This window comes from Nomascus leucogenys, unplaced genomic scaffold, assembly GCF_006542625.1.
Source record: "Nomascus leucogenys isolate Asia unplaced genomic scaffold, Asia_NLE_v1 002208F_12574_qpd_obj, whole genome shotgun sequence".
NCBI classification, from domain to species: Eukaryota; Metazoa; Chordata; class Mammalia; order Primates; family Hylobatidae; genus Nomascus; species Nomascus leucogenys.
The window spans coordinates 1-5,170 of NW_022097589.1; the positions used below are offsets into that span (position 1 = coordinate 1).

General features: G+C 54.9%; 1 non-coding gene across 1 annotated transcript; it reads right to left on the reverse strand.

The window, feature by feature from the left end:
• Positions 1-4,728: 4,728 nt before the first annotated feature.
• On the reverse strand, positions 4,729-4,892 carry LOC115834301. Its single transcript, XR_004029253.1, has one exon. It is a non-coding gene; the product is annotated as a U1 spliceosomal RNA (small nuclear RNA).
• Between the last annotated feature and the right edge of the window lie 278 nt (positions 4,893-5,170).

Consider the following 5,170-nt stretch of genomic DNA (forward strand, 5'->3'; position numbering starts at 1 on the left):
TTTAGATATAGTAAATTTGGCTTCCTTCCTTCCTTCCTTCCTTCCTTCCTTCCTTCCTTCCTTCCTTCCTTCCTTCCCTCTGTGGCCCAGGCTGCAATCTACTCAGCTCGCTGCTGCCTGCGCCGCGGCCTGCCTAGGACTGCCGCCCCGCGCCACCGCTGCCTGCATTTGCTCGTTTGGCTGCAGGCGCGCTGTCGCCATGTTGGCCACGCTGCTCACCAGCTCCTGACGCCGAGTGCTCTGCCCGCCTCAGCCTACCGAGCCCCTGCCCGGCCACTGCCCCGTCTGGGAGGTGGGGAGCGTCTCTGCCCGGCCACCCATCGTCTGGGAGGTGAGGAGCGCCTCTGCCCGGCCACCCATCGTCTGGGAGGTGAGGAGCGCCTCTGCCCGGCCACCCATCGTCTGGGAGGTGAGGAGCGCCTCTGCCCGGCCACCCATCGTCTGGGAGGTGAGGAGCGCTTCTGTCTGGCCACCATCGTCTGGGAAGTGAGGAGCGCCTCTGCCTGGCCGCCCCGTCTGGGAAGAAGTGAGGAGCGCCTCTGCCCGCCGCCCCGTCTGGGAAGTGAGGAGCGCCTCTGCCCGGCCGCCTCGGCTGGGAAGTGAGGAGCGCCTCTGCCCGGCCGCCCCGTCCAGGAAGAAGTGAGGAGCACCTCTGCCCGGCTGCCCTGTCCGGGAAGAAGGGAGGAGCCCCTCTGCCTGGCCGCCCCGTCTGGGAAGTGAGGAGCACCTCTGCCCAGGCACCCATCGTCTGGGAAGAGAGGAGCGCCTCTGCCCGGGCGCCCCGTCCGGGAGGAAGTGAGGAGCGCCTCTGCCCGGGCGCCCCGTCCGGGAGGAAGTGAGGAGCGCCTCTGCCCGGCCGCCCCGTCCGGGAGGAAGTGAGGAGCGCCTCTGCCGGCCACCACCGTCTGGGAAGTGAGGAGCGCCTCTGCCCGGCCACCCCGTCTGGGAAGTGAGGAGCGCCTCTGCCCGGCCACCCCGTCTGGGAAGTGAGGAGCGCCTCTGCCCGGCCGCCCCGTCTGGGAAGTGAGGAGCGCCTCTGCCCGGCCGCCCCATCTGGGAAATGAGGAGAGCCTCTGCCCGGCCGCCCCGTCTGGGAAGTGCGGAGGGCCTCTGCCCGGCCGCCCCGTCCGGGAAGAAGTGAGGAGCGCTTCTGCCCGGCCGCCCCATCCGGGAAGAAGTGAGGAGCGCCTCTGCCCAGCCGCCCCGTCCGGGAAGTGAGGAGCGCCTCTGCCCGGCCTCCCCGTCCGGGAAGAAGTGAGGAGCGCCTCTGCCCGGCCGCCCCGTCCAGGAAGAAGTGAGGAGCGCCTCTGCCCGGCCGCCCCGTCTGGGAAGTGAGGAGCGCCTCGGCCCGGCCGCCCCGTCTGGGAAGTGAGGAGCGCCTCGGCCCGGCCGCCCCGTCTGGGAAGTGAGGAGCGCCTCTGCCCGGCCACCCATCGTCTGGGAAGTGAGGAGCGCCTCTGCCCGGCCACCCATTGTCTGGGAAGTGAGGGGCGCCTCTGCCCGGCCACCTATCGTCTGGGAAGAAGTGAGGAGCGTCTCTGCCTGGCCGCCCCGTCTGGGAAGTGAGGAGCGCCTCTGCCCGGCCGCCCCGTGTCTGGGAAGAAGTGAGGAGCGTCTCTGCCTGGCCGCCCCGTGTCTGGGAAGAAGTGAGGAGCGCCTCTGCCCGGCCGCTCCGTCTGGGAGGTCTACCATGGAGGCCAGAAGCAATGTGGGGGCTGGACGTGGTGGCTCACGCCTGTGGTCCCGGCACTCTGGGGGGCGAGGCGGGTTGATCACTTCGGGCTAGGAGTTCGAGACCAGTCTGGCCAACTTGGCGAAACATGAAAAATACAACAGACAAATCAACCAACCAACTCAGTGACAACAAAACAGGTCTACCCTGGAGTCATACTCTAATTTTTTCTATTTTCCTCCCTTTCTGATCCTTTATCCCACTTTCTTTTTCTTCCTCTTCCTTCTCCCTCTTCTTTGTCAAATAGAGGATTGAGTTATTATCACTGATCCACATAAAGTCCCTCTCTACCTTATTTTAACTCCCACCCCCCATTTCTATTCCCCGACTTTCCATGTGTAACCTTCCTAATATGTTTGATACGCATCTTTTTGTTTGTATGTATTTTTAGAAAATGTTTATTGTTTTTGTGTGCAAAAAAAAAATTAATAAAAAAAAATAAAAAAAAAATAAATAAATAAATAAAAAAAAAAAAAGATATAGTAAATTTGTTAAAGCCAAGAGCTCCTATGGAACGAAGTTGGGTGGGAGGGGGGACATTGAGCAGTAAGATCACTCGTAATAGAGATGCCACTCTTGCAGATATTGACAACTATTGGGCCCACAAAATTTTTACCAAACATTGGAAAGACAAGATATGAACAACTTATCGTTGCTGCAGTCTCAAATATCAGGAAATATCATTATTCTTTTTTTTTTTTATTATACTTTAGCTTTTAGGGTACATCTGCACAATGTGCAGGTTTGTTACATATGTATCCATGTGCCATATTGATTTCCTGCACCCATTAACTCGTCATTTAGCATTAGGTATATCTCCTAATGCTGTCCCTCCCCCCTCCCCCAACCCCACAACAGTCCCCGGAGTGTGATGTTCGAAATACCATTATTCTTAGGACAATAAATAGACAATAAAAAAGACTTACAGAGCAGATTAGCTGTCATGTATTACCAAACAGGGACTGGACCCTTGTCAACACCACCCAACAGAGACCGTCCCCAGAAATTCACTTCATAACATCAAAACCAAAAACCCACACTGATGGCAAAAAATAATGATGCAAAAATGAGAGAGAGAGAGAGAGAGAGAGAGAGAGAGAACTGTCCTATGGCCATACTTAGTGGGTAAAAGCCAAAGAGCTCAATTTCTGCTCATGATACTTAATAGAACAGAGGGAACATGAGCTAATAGCTCAATGGGTTCAGATCTGCACCAAGTGCCTGTTGGATGCAGGATTCTACTGTCTCCAATAATATGTCTCAGATGGACTAGTTTTTTTGTTTTTTGTTTGTTTTGTTTTTGTTTTTTATTTTTTGTTTTTGAGACAGAGTCTCGCTCTCTCGCCCAGGCTCGGGTGCAACCGCAAGATCTCGGCTCACTGCAACCTCCGCCTCCCGGGTTCAAGCGATTCTCCTGCCTCAGCCACCACGCCCGGCTGTTTAGTTTAGTTTAGTTTAGTTTAGTTTAGTTTAGTTTAGTTTAGTTTTGTTTTATATTTTTAGTAGAGACAGAGTTTCTCCATGTTGGTCAAGCCGGTCTCGAACTCCTGACCTCAGTTGATCAGAAGTAGGTGAGGTCAGAAAACATACCCTGGGAGAGGCTGACACAACGCCCAGATCCGCCATCGCTAGGCCTGGGGTTTTCTTCTGTAGTATTCGTGTAGTGCAGGGACAAAACCAATTAGATACTTCTGGGAGTTAAAAAGAGATTAATTTGCCGGGCGCGGTGGCTCACGCCTGTAACCCCAGCACTTTGGGAGGGTTCACGAGGTCAGGAGGTCGAGACCATCCTGGCTAACACGGTGAAACCCCGTCTCTACTAAAAATACAAAAAATTAGCCGGGCGTGGCGGCGGGCGCCTGTAGTCCCAGCTACTCGTAGAAGGCTGAGGCAGGAGAATGGCATGAACCTGGGAGACTGAGCTTGCAGTGAGCCGAGATGGCGCCACTGCACTCCAGCCTGAGTGACAGAGCGAGACTCCGTCAAAAAAAAAAAAAAAAAAAAAAAAAAAGATGAATTTACAGTGCCATTTGAGAAGGGGTATTAAGGAATTTGCCAGGGTACTGATGCGTGTCAGGTGCAAACTGCAGGTTGAGAGAGAGCTAAGTATTTTCTGTCCATGAAGGTGATAAGCGAGGGCCTGAAGAAAGAGGGACGGGGGAGGACACTGGCGCCAGAAATAGGAAAGGGCTGCTTGGGAGTGGGAAGGATGGGTCGGGGTGCCTGGCAATGGACGTGGGATGTGGAAGCGAGACATCAAACAAGAAGCTGTCGCTTAAATAAAGTCTGAACAAAGACTAGATATGTAAATGGCAGGAGACAGTAGAGAAACTGGCCCCGGCTCCTCATAAAACTTCCCGCCTTATATTTCCGGGAGGATCGCAGCGCATTTCGGCCAAGACAGGTGAGACTGCGGTTCTGACCGGCGGGCCTCGTTGAATTGCGTTAGGGCACCTGGGCTCCGGGAGAGCCGTTCCCCTCCACAAAGTAAGCGTGTTATGTCTACAACCCAACGGGGACGCTAAGAGCCCCAAAGGCCCTGCTTTCATCCCAAAGAACAGCGCCCGTCTGCGTAGTTTGTACCTGGCTCTATGAGGTGAGAACACATTCCCCGCTAGCACAGAAATCCTACAAACTCCTGAAGGGGATGTGGTTAGGAGCAGAGGCTGTGTGAAATGTGACTGGGATCTAGGGAAAAACACGAAGATTCTCACAGACCCTGAGAACCCAAGAGACTGGTGAGACCGTGGGCAAATCTCTGCAAAAAGCAGCCCCGCATAGAAAGGGAAGAGCTGTGCAGCCTTCGCACTACTTAGCTCGGGTAAAGGCTGACGCTTCATATTTCTTTTCCGGGGTAGAAACGGCATGCTACTTCTATTCCCCAGCTTTCGGCTGTAGGAATAACACTGAATACTAAGACAGAAACCAATAGAAAAAATAAGCAACCCTTGCCGGACAGCCTATTCTTTAAACTACAAAAAAAAAAAAAGAAAATTCAGGGGAAAGCGCGAACGCAGTCCCCCACCACCACAAATTATGCAGTCGAGTTTCCCACATTTGGGGAAATCGCAGGGGTCAGCACGTCCGGAGCGCAATGGATAAGCCTCGCCCTGGGAAAACCACCTTCGTGATCATGGTATCTCCCCTGCCAGGTAAGTATGAGCTCGTGCGCCTACCGCCCCGCCACAGCCTCACGCGCCTCACCCTTTACACGCACGGTCACTTGCCCCGCGCACCCCCGAGCCCTCCTAGCCCTGACACACAGCTGGGACTCTCAGGTCCCACCAGCGGTCCTGAACCCGCTCCCTCGGCACGGGAACTCCTTTGTGGCGAAGCAGCAGGTGGGGAAGCAGCAGCCCCTGCGCTGCCTCATCTACATAGAAGTCGCCCTATCCGTGATGTCACCGACAGTGCCTTTCCCAGTCCCTGTCTGCCTTT